The sequence below is a fragment of the Oncorhynchus keta genome, unplaced genomic scaffold, assembly GCF_023373465.1.
Source record: "Oncorhynchus keta strain PuntledgeMale-10-30-2019 unplaced genomic scaffold, Oket_V2 Un_contig_4492_pilon_pilon, whole genome shotgun sequence".
Lineage (NCBI taxonomy): Eukaryota > Metazoa > Chordata > Actinopteri > Salmoniformes > Salmonidae > Oncorhynchus > Oncorhynchus keta.
In genome coordinates this window covers 83,001-98,131 of record NW_026287801.1, presented here as the reverse complement: position 1 = coordinate 98,131, position 15,131 = coordinate 83,001, and the positions used below count along the sequence as shown (strand labels likewise).

The 15,131-nt window shown below is 51.7% G+C and overlaps 2 long non-coding RNA genes and 1 pseudogene across 20 annotated transcripts; 1 reads left to right on the top strand and 2 right to left on the bottom strand.

The window, feature by feature from the left end:
* Positions 1 to 6: 6 nt before the first annotated feature.
* On the bottom strand, positions 7 to 1,091 carry LOC127924729 (uncharacterized). Of its 6 annotated transcripts, none has more exons than XR_008118714.1 (4): positions 846 to 993; positions 413 to 680; positions 278 to 344; positions 7 to 218 (listed from the first exon to the last, which is right to left on the bottom strand). It is a non-coding gene; the product is annotated as an uncharacterized LOC127924729 (long non-coding RNA). The 6 variants fall into 6 exon arrangements; XR_008118716.1 differs by having other exon boundaries at positions 7 to 151; XR_008118712.1 differs by lacking the exon at positions 278 to 344 and having other exon boundaries at positions 413 to 613; positions 913 to 1,091.
* Positions 1,092 to 1,213: 122 nt separating this feature from the next.
* Positions 1,214 to 1,994, top strand: LOC127924730 (uncharacterized). 14 transcript variants are annotated; one of them, XR_008118724.1, is made up of 5 exons: positions 1,214 to 1,302; positions 1,342 to 1,440; positions 1,474 to 1,617; positions 1,693 to 1,825; positions 1,865 to 1,994. It is a non-coding gene; the product is annotated as an uncharacterized LOC127924730 (long non-coding RNA). The 14 variants fall into 14 exon arrangements; XR_008118728.1 differs by having other exon boundaries at positions 1,693 to 1,731; positions 1,771 to 1,988; XR_008118731.1 differs by having other exon boundaries at positions 1,693 to 1,770; positions 1,826 to 1,988.
* LOC127924728 (short/branched chain specific acyl-CoA dehydrogenase, mitochondrial-like) overlaps positions 1,714 to 15,131 on the bottom strand; it is a 33,222-nt pseudogene continuing 19,804 nt past the window's right edge.

Below are 15,131 nucleotides of genomic sequence, written 5' to 3'. Positions count from 1 at the left end.
AGTGGTTCACCATTGACCTCTACAGTAACGTCTGACACTAAGGGCTCTATTTCAGTCTGGGTGGCTGAAGTGGTTCCTTGTGACCTCTACAGTAATGTCTGACACTAAGGGCTCTATTCAGTCTGGGTGGCTGAAGTGGTTCACCATTGACCTCTACAGTAATGTCTGACACTAAGGGCTCTATTCAGTCTGGGTGGCTGAAGTGGTTCACCATTGACCTCTACAGTAATGTCTGACACTAAGGGCTCTAGTCTGGGTGGCTAATTTCACCATTGACCTCTACAGTAACGTCTGACACTAAGGGCTCTATTCAGTCTGGGTGGCTGAAGTGGTTCACCATTGACCTCTACAGTAACGTCTGACACTAAGGGCTCTATTCAGTCTGGGTGGCTGAAGTGGTTTCACCATTGACCTCTACAGTAACGTCTGACACTAAGGGCTCTATTCAGTCTGGGTGGCTGAAGTGGTTCACCATTGACCTCTACAGTAATGTCTGACACTAAGGGCTCTATTCAGTCTGGGTGGCTGAAGTGGTTCACCATTGACCTCTACAGTAATGTCTGACACTAAGGGCTCTATTCAGTCTGGGTGGCTGAAGTGGTTCACCATTGACCTCTACAGTAACGTCTGACACTAAGGGCTCTATTCAGTCTGGGTGGCTGAAGTGGTTCACCATTGACCTCTAATGTCTGACACAGGGCTCTATTCAGTCTGGGTGGCTGACACCATTGATCTACAGTAACGGACACTATGCCTCTATTCAGTCTGGGTGGCTGAAGTGACCTCTACAGTAATGTCTGACACTAAGGGCTCTATTCAGTCTGGGTGGCTGAAGTGGTTCAGACCTCTACAGTAACGTCTGACACTAAGGGCTCTATTCAGTCTGGGTGGCTGAAGTGGTTCACCATTGACCTCTACAGTAATGTCTGACACTAAGGGCTCTATTCAGTCTGGGTGGCTGAAGTGGTTCACCATTGACCTCTACAGTAATGTCTGACACTAAGGGCTCTATTCAGTCTGGGTGGCTGAAGTGGTACAGGTTGTATAAGGTCTCCACTAAGCCTTTAAAATGTTCATATCATGCTGTAAACGCTGAACTTTCAACCATTCAGATTGAATAGAGCCCTAAATCACACAACAGTTCAACAACGCCTGATCACATCCAGTTTGGTCACAAAGAGGAGTGTATGACGGTCAGGAGGTCAGGTCAGGAGTTCAGGTCAGGAGGTCAGGTCAGGTCAGGAGGTCAGGTCAGGAGGTCAGGTCAGGAGGTCAGGTCAGGAGGTCAGGTCAGGAGGTCAGGTCAGGAGGCCAGGTCAGGAGGCCAGGCCAGGAGGTCAGGTCAGGAGGTCAGGTCAGGAGGTCAGGTCAGGAGGTCAGGTCAGGAGGTCAGGTCAGGAGGCCAGGTCAGGAGGTCAGGTCAGGAGGTCAGGTCAGGAGGTCAGGAGGTCAGGTCAGGAGGTCAGGTCAGAGACCAGGTCAGGAGGTCAGTCTCCATGCTGAGGATACGGTCAGGAGGTCAGGTCAGGAGACCAGGTCAGGAGGTCAGGTCAGGAGGTCAGGTCAGGAGATCAGTCGACACGATGAGGAAACAGCCAGACCAGGTCAGGAGGTCAGGTCAGGAGATCAGTCTACAGGAAACAGCCAGACCAGGTCAGGAGGTCAGGTCAAGAGGTCAGGTCAGGAGACCAGGTCAAGAGGTCAGGTCAGGAGACCAGGTCAAGAGGTCAGGTCAGGAGACCAGGTCAGGAGGTCAGGTCAGGAGGTCAGGTCAGGAGATCAGTCTACACGATGAGGAAACAGCCAGACCAGGTCAGGAGGTCAGGTCAAGAGGTCAGGTCAGGAGACCAGGTCAAGAGGTCAGGTCAGGAGATCAGTCTACACGATGAGGAAACAGCCAGACCAGGTCAGGAAGTCAGTGATCATACTCCTTGTCTATAAACTTGGCCATGGTGGACAGCTGGATGTTGGTGGTGCCCTCATAAATGGTACCTGTGTAGATACAGAGACGGAGAACCAGCTTTAATGACCATTACACCAATACTGGAATGGAACAATACAGACGACATGTTATCACACGTTAATGTCCATAACTTCCACCAGGAATTAAAATAGAGAGTTTTCCTTAATCAGTACTGGACCAAAGAGAAACAGTTCACTCAGTCTGTGGAACTGCGACTGTACCCTGGTTGAGTGGGTGTGTCTGAAATAGCGCCCCGTCCTCTTACCTAGGACGCCACAGGGTCCCGTCCTCTTACCTAGGACCCCACAGGGCCCCGTCCTCTTACCTAGGACGCCACAGGGTCCCGTCCTCTTACCTAGGACGCCACACAGGGCCTCGTCCTCTTACCTAGGACCCCACAGGGCCTCGTCCTCTTACCTAGGACCCCACAGGGCCCCGTCCTCTTACCTAGGACCCCACAGGGCCTCGTCCTCTTACCTAGGACCCCACAGGGCCTCGTCCTCTTACCTAGGACCCCACAGGGCCCCGTCCTCTTACCTAGGACCCCACAGGGCCCCGTCCTCTTACCTAGGACCCCACAGGGCCCCGTCCTCTTACCTAGGACCCCACAGGGCCCCGTCCTCTTACCTAGGACCCCACAGGGCCACGTCCTCTTACCTAGGACCCCACAGGGCCCCGTCCTCTTACCTAGGACGCCACACAGGGCCCCGTCCTCTTACCTAGGACGCCACACAGGGCCTCGTCCTCTTACCTAGGACGCCACACAGGGCCTCGTCCTCATACCTAGGACGCCACACAGGGCCTCGTCCTCTTACCTAGGATGCCACACAGGGCCCCGTCCTCTTATTTTGGACAAACCCCTCTCTCCTAGCACCCACCCCTCTCTCCTAGCACCCACCGCCTCTCTCCTAGCACTCACCCCCCTCTATCCTAGCACCCACCCCCTCTCTCCTAGCACCCACCGCCTCTCTCCTAGCACCCACCGCCTCTCTCCCTAGCACCCACCCCTCTCTCCTAGCACCCACCCCCTCTCTCCTAGCACCCACCCCCCCTCTCTCCTAGCACCCACCCCTCTCTCCTAGCACCCACCCCCTCTCTCCTAGCACCCACCCCCTCTCTCCTAGCACCCACCCCCTCTCTCCTAGCACCCACCCCCTCTCTCCAAGCACTCACCCCTCTCTCCTAGCACCCACCCCCTCTCTCCTAGCACCCACCCCCTCTCTCCTAGCACCCACCCCCTCTCTCCTAGCACCCACCCCCTCTCTCCTAGCACCCACCCCTCTCTCCTAGCACCCACCCCCTCTCTCCTAGCACCCACCCCCTCTCTCCTAGAACACCAAGGTCAGACCAGACAGAGGAATTCCTCGAGGATCAGATTACCTTCTGTGCAGCCCAGCACCTCCCCCCTGCCCACTCCACCTTGCTGTGGCCCAATAACTAGCTAGCTAACTGTAGTTATGACGTTCCTAAACACCACCCCACAGAGTCATGTTACCCACCGGGTTGCATAGCAACAGTACAGGATAGCTTTGGAACTAGCCATAGAAACGTACCTATTTTACAATCTCTGTAGTACTTCTCAACAGGGTAGTCTTTGGTGAAGCCTACCCCTCCCATCCACTCGATGCATTTTGAAGTGGTCAACGTTGCCACCTAATTTATGCAGAAAAGAACAAGGAGCAATTAACACAAATACTTTGATGCTGTTGAATGATATAGTTTGGATTTGCACTGTTCATTCCCTCTGTTAGAAGAGCAGGGCTGGACCCCTCTCTGAGCAGGGCGGGACCCCTCTCTGAGCAGGGCGGGACCCCTCTCTGAGCAGGGCGGGACCCCTCTCTGAGTAGGGCTGGACCCCTCTCTGAGTAGGGCTGGACCCCTCTCTGAGCAGGGCTGGACCCCTCTCTGAGCAGGGCGGGACCCCTCTCTGAGTAGGGCTGGACCCCTCTCTGAGCAGGGCGGGACCCCTCTCTGAGTAGGGCTGGACCCCTCTCTGAGTAGGGCTGGACCCCTCTCTGAGCAGGGCTGGACCCCTCTCTGAGTAGGGCTGGACCCCTCTCTGAGTAGGGCTGGACCCCTCTCTGAGTAGGGCTGGACCCCTCTCTGAGTAGGGCTGGACCCCTCTCTGAGTAGGGCGGGACCCCTCTCTGAGTAGGGCTGGACCCCTCTCTGAGTAGGGCTGGACCCCTCTCTGAGTAGGGCTGGACCCCTCTCTGAGTAGGGCGGGACCCCTCTCTGAGTAGGGCTGGACCCCTCTCTGAGTAGGGCTGGACCCCTCTCTGAGTAGGGCTGGACCCCTCTCTGAGTAGGGCTGGACCCCTCTCTGAGTAGGGCGGGACCCCTCTCTGAGTAGGGCTGGACCCCTCTCTGAGTAGGGCTGGACCCCTCTCTGAGTAGGGCGGGACCCCTCTCTGAGTAGGGCTGGACCCCTCTCTGAGTAGGGCGGGTACCCTCTCTGAGTAGGGCTGGACCCCTCTCTGAGCAGGGCGGGACCCCTCTCTGAGCAGGGGCGGGACCCCTCTCTGAGCAGGGGCGGGACCCCTCTCTGAGCAGGGGCGGGACCCCTCTCTGAGCAGGGCTGGACCCCTCTCTGAGCAGGGCTGGACCCCTCTCTGAGCAGGGCTGGTCCCCTCTCTGAGCAGGGCGGTACCGGTACCCTCTCTGAGCAGGGCGGTACCGGTACCCTCTCGGAGCAGGGCGGTACCGGTACCCTCTCGGAGCAGGGCGGTACCGGTACCCTCTCGGAGCAGGGCGGTACCGGTACCCTCTCGGAGCAGGGCGGTACCGGTACCCTCTCGGAGCAGGGCGGTACCGGTACCCTCTCGGAGCAGGGCGGTACCCTCTCCGAGCAGGGCGGGACCCCTCTCCGAGCAGGGCGGGACCCCTCTCCGAGCAGGGCGGGACCCCTCTCCGAGCAGGGCGGGACCCCTCTCTGAGTAGGGCTGGACCCCTCTCTGAGTAGGGCTGGACCCCTCTCTGAGTAGGGCTGGACCCCTCTGAGTAGGGCTGGACCCCTCTCTGAGTAGGGCTGGACCCCTCTCTGAGTAGGCGGGACCCCTCTCTGAGTAGGGCGGGACCCCTCTCTGAGTAGGGCTGGACCCCTCTCTGAGTAGGGCTGGACCCCTCTCTGAGTAGGGCTGGACCCCTCTCTGAGTAGGGCTGGACCCCTCTCTGAGTAGGGCTGGACCCCTCTCTGAGTAGGGGCGGGACCCCTCTCTGAGTAGGGCTGGACCCCTCTCTGAGTAGGGCGGGTACCCTCTCTGAGTAGGGGCGGGACCCCTCTCTGAGTAGGGCGGGACCCCTCTCTGAGCAGGGCGGGACCCCTCTCTGAGCAGGGCGGGACCCTCTCTGAGCAGGGCGGGACCCCTCTCTGAGCAGGGCGGGACCCCTCTCTGAGCAGGGCGGGACCCCTCTCTGAGCAGGGCTGTACCCCTCTCTGAGTAGGGCTGGTACCCTCTCGGAGCAGGGCGGTATCCTCTCGGAGCAGGGCGGTACCCTCTCGGAGCAGGGCGGTACCCTCTCGGAGCAGGGCGGTACCCTCTCGGAGCAGGGCGGTACCCTCTCGGAGCAGGGCGGTACCCTCTCGGAGCAGGACTGGACCCCTCTCTGAGTAGGGCGGTACCCTCTCTGAGTAGGGCTGGACCCCTCTCTGAGTAGGGCTGGACCCCTCTCTGAGTAGGGCTGGACCCCTCTCCGAGCAGGGCGGGACCCTCTCCGAGCAGGGCGGGGCAGGGCGGGACCCCTCTCGGAGCAGGGCGGTACCCTCTCGAGCAGGGCGGTACCCTCTCCGAGCAGGGCGGTACCCTCTCCGAGCAGGGCGGTACCCTCTCGAGCAGGGCGGTACCCTCTCCGAGCAGGGTTCTGATACAGGACCAGTCCAGTGATTATATGATCGTAGCACTCTGAGACGCTGTATGAACATGGGCCTTGGTCTCTACATTCAGCTCACCTCTGAGGTGAAGTACTTGGCCATGCAGGCCTCCTTGATGAAAGGTCGTCCTGCCTCCTTCAGCCGGGCAGCGTTGTAGGTAAGCAGCCTGGCAGCCTCTATCTGGGTGGCTACATGGGCGATCTGGTGCTGCATGGCCTGAAACACATTACAGAACACCCTTTAGATGTGGTGCTGTAACTTTACAGAACACCCTTTAGATGTGGTGCTGCATCACATTACAGAACACCCTTTAGATGTGGTGCTGCATGGCCTGTAACACATTACAGAACACCCTTTAGATGTGGTGCTGCATCACATTACAGAACACCCTTTAGATGTGGTGCTGCATCACATTACAGAACACCCTTTAGATGTGGTGCTGCATGGCCTTAAACACATTACAGAACACCCTTTAGATGTGGTGCTGCATGGCCTGTAACACATTACAGAACACCCTTTAGATAATATATGCCATTTAGCAGACGCTTTTATCCAAAGCGACTTACAGTCATGTGTGCATACATTCTACGTATGGGTGGTCCATTCTACGGAATCGAACCCACTACCCTGGCGTTACAAGCGCCATGCTCTACCAACTGAGCTACAGAAGTAACACATTACAGAACACCCTTTAGATGTGGTGCTGTATCACATTACAGAACACCCTTTAGATGTGGTGCTGTATCACATTACAGAACACCCTTTAGATGTGGTGCTGTATCACATTACAGAACACCCTTTAGATGTGGTGCTGTATCACATTACAGAACACCCTTTAGATGTGGTGCTGTAACACATTACAGAACACCCTTTAGATGTGGTGCTGTATCACATTACAGAACACCCTTTAGATGTGGTGCTGCATGGCCTGTAACACATTACAGAACACCCTTTAGATGTGGTGCTGTATCACATTACAGAACACCCTTTAGATGTGGTGCTGTAACACATTATATAAGCATCATGATCACCAGTGTGCTGGAGTTTCCTTCCAATAAAACACTAGTTCTGTGTGGCTCAGGTGGTAGAGCATGGCGCTTGCAATGCCAGGGCTGTGGGTTTGATTCCCGCTGGGGCCAACCAGGCTAAAACGTATGCAGCCATGACTGAGTCGCTTTGGATTTATTTATTTTAAAGTGTGTGCTAAATGACCTCGATTATTGTTATTATTAAAGATGGAGAATAATGGAGGTTTTTAAAATAAATCACAAAGATGAGTTTGATAGAAATCAGCAAGCCACACACTGGTCATAGCAGCAACACCTACAAGTGGAGAAACATTAATTCCATGACATATAAAAAATGTTTTAAATGAATAAGTTTTTTTTAACCTGGAAGTCGAAGATGCGTTTGCCAAACTGAACCCTCTGTCTGGTGTAGGGAACGGCCTGGTCGAAGCAACCCTGAGCCAGCCCCAGCATCTGAGCGGCGATCCCAATCCTGCCTTCGTTCAGCATGCCGATGGCGTACTTGTATCCGTGGCCGATCTGACCCAAGACGTTCTTCTCGGGAACCTTGAACAAAACCAGAAATCACTTTTTATTCGAAAAAGTACATTTTCAACGTACCCAGAATTTGACTTGGTGAAGTGTTGGTGCCAACAACAGACAACATATTAGGCTCCGTCCTCCGACGAAAACAACACTCGGGTCGACCAAGAGTCCCTCAGTTCTTTCGACCAATCCATATTTAAGAAATAAAGGCCCGCGGGGGTGTGGCCAATATAAAACGGCTAAGGGCTGTTCTTAGGCACGACGCAACGTGAAGGTAACCAATATGCTGGTTACCTTTGCTATTATGCACATAGCAACGGTAACCAATATGCTGGTTACCTTAACTATTATGCACATAGCAACGGTAACCAATATGCTGGTTACCTTAACTATTATGCACATAGCAACGGTAACCAATATGCTGGTTACCTTAGCTATTATGCACATAGCAACGGTAACCAATATGCTGGTTACCTTAGCTATTATGCACATAGCAACGGTAACCAATATGCTGGTTACCATAGCAACACGGTGTAAGGAAAGAGGGGCAAATTCAACGGTTCAGAACCGCGGACAGCGACCTGCTATCCAACGTGGGAGAAAAGAGCATTCGTTATAAAATAATATGTATTTACTGATAAGTGTCGCACCGTTGTTCTAACATAATATAACCCATAATATAACCTCAGTAGCACGTCTAACAGTGATGGACTACGACATCCACACGGCCCCCTGCAACGGATTGGTCCACTCGGACAGACGCAAATCACATGGTCGACCAACAGCCAATCAATGGACCAGTCGACTAAACGGGGTCAGCCCGACAAAATATATAGACAGAATGTAAAATACTGATACTTCCAGAGAGTACAGACACATTTCATATACGCAGCTAGAAGGTAGAGTCATTATTATACACACACACACATTACATTACCATTCAATCAACATGCTTCTGATCCACACATTACATTACCATTCAATCAACATGCTTCTGATCCACACATTACATTACCATTCAATCAACATGCTTCTGATCCACACATTACATTACCATTCAATCAACATGCTCCTGATCCACACATTACATTACCATTCAATCAACATGCTCCTGATCCACACATTACATTACTATTCAATCAACATGCTTCTGATCCACACATTACATTACCATTCAATCAACATGCTTCTGATCCACACATTACATTACCATTCAATCAACATGCTTCTGATCCACACATTACATTACCATTCAATCAACATGCTTCTGATCCACACATTACATTACCATTCAATCAACATGCTTCTGATCCACACATTACATTACCATTCAATCAACATGCTTCTGATCCACACATTACATTACCATTCAATCAACATGCTTCTGATCCACACATTACATTACCATTCAATCAACATGCTTCTGATCCACACATCACATTACCATTCAATCAACATGCTTCTGATCCACACATTACATTACCATTCAATCAACATGCTTCTGATCCACACATTACATTACCATTCAATCAACATGCTTCTGATCCACACATTACATTACCATTCAATCAACATGCTTCTGATCCACACATTACATTACCATTCAATCAACATGCTCCTGATCCACACATTACATTACCATTCAATCAACATGCTCCTGATCCACACATTACATTACCATTCAATCAACATGCTTCTGATCCACACATTACCATTCAATCAACATGCTCCTGATCCACACATTACATTACCATTCAATCAACATGCTTCTGATCCACACATTACCATTCAATCAACATGCTTCTGATCCACACATTATCATTCAATCAACATGCTTCTGATCCACACATTATCATTTAATCAACATGCTTCTGATCCACACATTATCATTTAATCAACATGCTTCTGATCCACACATTACCATTCAATCAACATGCTTCTGATTCACACATAACATTATCATTTAATCAACATGCTCCTGATCCACACATTACATTACCATTTAATCAACATGCTTCTGATCTGATGGACAGGTTGATGCATATCAGATTCACCTTTTCATTGTTGGTTGTTGTTACGGTCTATATCTGTTCATATTTAGAATGGGTGCCTTGATGTTATCCAGGTTAAGAGCCTACCTACCTTGATGTTGTCCAGGTTGAAGGGTCTACCTACCTTGATGTTGTCCAGGTTGAAGGGTCTACCTACCTTGATGTTGTCCAGGTTGAAGGGTCTACCTACCTTGATGTTGTCCAGGTTGAAGAGGACAGGTTGAAGAGTCTACCTACCTTGATGTTATCCAGGTTGAAGAGGACAGGTTGAAGAGTCTACCTACCTTGATGTTATCCAGGTTGAAGAGGACAGGTTGAAGAGTCTACCTACCTTGATGTTATCCAGGTTGAGAGGACAGGTTGAAGAGCCTACCTACCTTGATGTTGTCCAGGTTGAAGAGCCTACCTACCGTGATGTTGTCCAGGTTGAAGAGGGCAGGTTGAAGAGCCTACCTACCTTGATGTTGTCCAGGTTGAAGAGGACAGGTTGAAGAGTCTACCTACCTTGATGTTATCCAGGTTGAAGAGGACAGGTTGAAGAGTCTACCTACCTTGATGTTATCCAGGTTGAAGAGGACAGGTTGAAGAGTCTACCTACCTTGATGTTATCCAGGTTGAGAGGACAGGTTGAAGAGCCTACCTACCTTGATGTTGTCCAGGTTGAAGAGTCTACCTACCGTGATGTTGTCCAGGTTGAAGAGGGCAGGTTGAAGAGCCTACCTACCTTGATGTTGTCCAGGTTGAAGAGGACAGGTTGAAGAGTCTACCTACCTTGATGTTATCCAGGTTGAAGAGGACAGGTTGAAGAGTCTACCTACCTTGATGTTATCCAGGTTGAAGAGGACAGGTTGAAGAGTCTACCTACCTTGATGTTATCCAGGTTGAGAGGACAGGTTGGAGAGCCTACCTACCTTGATGTTGTCCAGGTTGAAGAGCCTACCTACCGTGATGTTGTCCAGGTTGAAGAGGGCAGGTTGAAGAGCCTACCTACCTTGATGTTGTCCAGGTTGAAGAGGACAGGTTGAAGAGTCTACCTACCTTGATGTTATCCAGGTTGAAGAGGACAGGTTGAAGAGTCTACCTACCTTGATGTTATCCAGGTTGAGAGGACAGGTTGAAGAGCCTACCTACCTTGATGTTGTCCAGGTTGAAGAGCCTACCTACCGTGATGTTGTCCAGGTTGAAGAGGGCAGGTTGAAGAGCCTACCTACCTTGATGTTGTCCAGGTTGAGAGGACAGGTTGAAGAGCCTACCTACCTTGATGTTATCCAGGTTGAAGAGGGCAGGTTGAAGAGCCTACCGACCGTGATGTTGTCCAGGTTGAAGAGGGCAGGTTGAAGAGCCTACCTACCGTGATGTTGTCCAGGTTGAGAGGACAGGTTGAAGAGCCTACCTACCGTGATGTTGTCCAGGTTGAAGAGCCTACTTACCTTGATGTTATCCAGGTTGAAGAGCCTACCTACCTTGATGTTATCCAGGTTGAAGAGCCTACCTACCTTGATGTTGTCCAGGTTGAAGAGGGCAGGTTGAAGAGCCTACCTACCGTGATGTTGTCCAGGTTGAAGAGCCTACTTACCTTGATGTTATCCAGGTTGAAGAGCCTACCTACCTTGATGTTATCCAGGTTGAAGAGCCTACCTACCTTGATGTTATCCAGGTTGAAGAGCCTACCTACCTTGATGTTGTCCAGGTTGAGAGGACAGGTTGAAGAGCCTACCTACCTTGATGTTGTCCAGGTTGAAGAGGACAGGTTGAAGAGCCTACCTACCTTGATGTTGTCCAGGTTGAGAGGACAGGTTGAAGAGCCTACCTACCTTGATGTTATCCAGGTTGAAGAGCCTACCTACCTTGATGTTGTCCAGGTTAAGAGGACAGGTTGAAGAGCCTACCTACCTTGATGTTATCCACGTTGAAGAGCCTACCTACCTTGATGTTATCCAGGTTGAGAGGACAGGTTGAAGAGCCTACCTACCTTGATGTTGTCCAGGTTGAGAGGACAGGTTGAAGAGCCTACCTACCTTGATGTTGTCCAGGTTAAGAGGACAGGTTGAAGAGCATACCTACCTTGATGTTGTCCAGGTTGAGAGGACAGGTTGAAGAGCCTACCTACCTTGATGTTATCCAGGTTGAGAGGACAGGTTGAAGAGCCTACCTACCTTGATGTTATCCAGGTTGAGAGGACAGGTTGAAGAGCCTACCTACCTTGATGTTGTCCAGGTTGAGAGGACAGGTTGAAGAGCCTACCTACCTTGATGTTGTCCAGGTTGAGAGGACAGGTTGAAGAGCCTACCTACCTTGATGTTATCCAGGTTGAAGAGCCTACCTACCTTGATGTTGTCCAGGTTGAGAGGACAGGTTGAAGAGCCTACCTACCTTGATGTTGTCCAGGTTGAAGAGGACAGGTTGAAGAGCCTACCTACCTTGATGTTGTCCAGGTTGAGAGGACAGGTTGAAGAGCCTACCTACCTTGATGTTATCCAGGTTGAAGAGCCTACCTACCTTGATGTTGTCCAGGTTGAGAGGACAGGTTGAAGAGCCTACCTACCTTGATGTTGTCCAGGTTGAAGAGGACAGGTTGAAGAGCCTACCTACCTTGATGTTGGACAGGTTGAAGAGCCTACCTACCTTGATGTTGTCCAGGTTGAGAGGACAGGTTGAAGAGCCTACCTACCTTGATGTTGTCCAGGTTGAGAGGACAGGTTGAAGAGCCTACCTACCTTGATGTTGTCCAGGTTGAGAGGACAGGTTGAAGAGCCTACCTGCCTTGATGTTATCCAGGTTGAGAGGACAGGTTGAAGAGCCTACCTACCTTGATGTTGTCCAGGTTGAGAGGACAGGTTGAAGAAGCTCTCAGACCCAGTTTGTTCTCCTTCTTGCCGATCTGAAGCCCCTCGGTGTCTCTGTCCACGATGAAGCAGGTGATACCTCGGTGACCCTGTCGACAAAAGAGGAAGTGTACTGTCATTTACTGCTGGATACAAAATCAAACTTTATTGGTCACATACACAGGTTCCAACAGTGTGTAAACCAGGAAGGAGCTGTTTCCTAGGAGCTACCACTCAACAGGACATATCAAACACTGAGGAGAAACTCCTCCACAGCCTGAAGACAAACACTGAGGAGAAACTCCTCTACAGCCTGAAGACAAACACTGAGGAGAAACTCCTCTACAGTCTGAAGACAAGACAAACACTAAGGAGAAACTCCTCTACAGTCTGAAGACAAGACAAACACTAAGGAGAAACTCCTCTACAGTCTGAAGACAAACACTGAGGAGAAACTCCTCTACAGTCTGAAGACAAACACTAAGGAGAAACTCCTCTACAGTCTGAAGACAAACACTAAGGAGAAACTCCTCCACAGCCTGAAGACAAACACTAAGGAGAAACTCCTCTACAGTCTGAAGACAAACACTAAGGAGAAACTCCTCTACAGTCTGAAGACAAACACTAAGGAGAAACTCCTCTACAGTCTGAAGACAAACACTAAGGAGAAACTCCTCCACAGTCTGAAGACAAACACTAAGGAGAAACTCCTCTACAGTCTGAAGACAAACACTAAGGAGAAACTCCTCTACAGTCTGAAGACAAGACAAACACTAAGGAGAAACTCCTCTACAGTCTGAAGACAAGACAAACACTAAGGAGAAACTCCTCTACAGTCTGAAGACAAACACTAAGGAGAAACTCCTCTACAGTCTGAAGACAAGACAAACACTAAGGAGAAACTCCTCTACAGTCTGAAGACAAGACAAACACTAAGGAGAAACTCCTCTACAGCCTGAAGACAAGACAAACACTAAGGAGAAACTCCTCCACAGCCTGAAGACAAGACAAACACTAAGGAGAAACTCCTCTACAGTCTGAAGACAAACACTAAGGAGAAACTCCTCTACAGTCTGAAGACAAACACTAAGGAGAAACTCCTCTACAGTCTGAAGACAAACACTAAGGAGAAACTCCTCTACAGCCTGAAGACAAGACAAACACTAAGGAGAAACTCCTCTACAGTCTGAAGACAAACACTAAGGAGAAACTCCTCTACAGTCTGAAGACAAGACAAACACTAAGGAGAAACTCCTCTACAGCCTGAAGACAAGACAAACACTAAGGAGAAACTCCTCTACAGTCTGAAGACAAACACTAAGGAGAAACTCCTCTACAGTCTGAAGACAAGACCCGGTGACTGCGTGGGTTGGTTGGTGACTGCGTGGGTTTGGTGGTGACTGCGTGGGTTTGGTTGGTGACTGCGTGGGTGACTGGGTTGGTGACTGCGTGGGTTGGGTGACTGCGTGGGTTGGTGACTGTGGGTGGTGACTGTTTTGGTTGGTGACTGCGTGGGTTTGGTTGGTGACTGCGTGGGTTGGTGACTGTGTGGGTTGGTGACTGCGTGGGTTTGTTTGGTGACTGCGTGGGTTGGTGACTGCGTGGGTTTGTTTGGTGACTGCGTGGGTTGGTGACTGCGTGGGTTGGTGACTGCGTGGGTTGGTGACTGCGTGGGTTTGGTTGGTGACTGCGTGGGTTTGGTTGGTGACTGCGTGGGTTGGTGACTGTGTGGGTTGGTGACTGCGTGGGTTGGTGACTGCGTGGGTTGGTGACTGCGTGGGTTGGTGACTGCGTGGGTTGGTGACTGCGTGGTTTGGTGACTGCGTGGGTTTGTTTGGTGACTGCGTGGGTTGGTGACTGCGTGGGTTTGTTTGGTGACTGCGTGGGTTGGTGACTGCGTGGGTTGGTGACTGCGTGGGTTTGGTGACTGCGTGGGTTGGTGACTGCGTGGGTTGGGTTGGTGACTGCGTGGGTTGGTGACTGCGTGGGTTGGTGACTGCGTGGGTTGGGTTGGTGACTGCGTGGGTTGGTGACTGCGTGGGTTGGTGACTGCGTGGGTTGGTGACTGCGTGGGTTGGTGACTGCGTGGGTTGGGTTGGTGACTGCGTGGGTTGGTGACTGCGTGGGTTGGTGACTGCGTGGGTTGGTGACTGCGTGGGTTTGTGACTGCGTGGTGACTGCGTGGGGTGGTGACTGCGTGGGTTGGTGACTGCGTGGGTTGGTTGGTGACTGCGTGGGTTGGTGACTGCGTGGGGTGGTGACTGCGTGGGTTTGGTTGGTGACTGCGTGGGTTTGGTTGGTGACTGCGTGGGTTGGTGACTGCGTGGGTTGGTGACTGCGTGGGTTTGGTTGGTGACTGCGTGGGTTTGGTTGGTGACTGCGTGGGTTGGTGACTGCGTGGGTTGGTGACTGCGTGGGTTGGTGACTGCGTGGGTTGGTGACTGCGTGGGTTGGTGACTGCGTGGGTTGGTGACTGCGTGGGTTTGTGACTGCATGGGTTGGTGACTGCGTGGGTTGGTGACTTCGTGGGTTGGTGACTGCGTGGGTTGGTTGGTGACTGCGTGGGTTGGTGACTGCGTGGGTTGGTGACTGCGTGGGTTGGTGACTGCGTGGGTTGGTGACTGCGTGGGTTTGGTTGGTGACTGCGTGGGTTGGTGACTGCGTGGGTTGGTGACTGTGTGGGTTGGTGACTGCGTGGGTTGGTGACTGCGTGGGTTGGTGACTGTGTGGGTTGGTGACTGCGTGGGTTGGTGACTGCGTGGGTTGGTGACTGCGTGGGTTGGTGACTGCGTGGGTTTGGTTGGTGACTGCGTGGGTTGGGTTGGTGACTGCGTGGGTTGGTTTGGTGACTGCGTGGGTTTGGTTGGT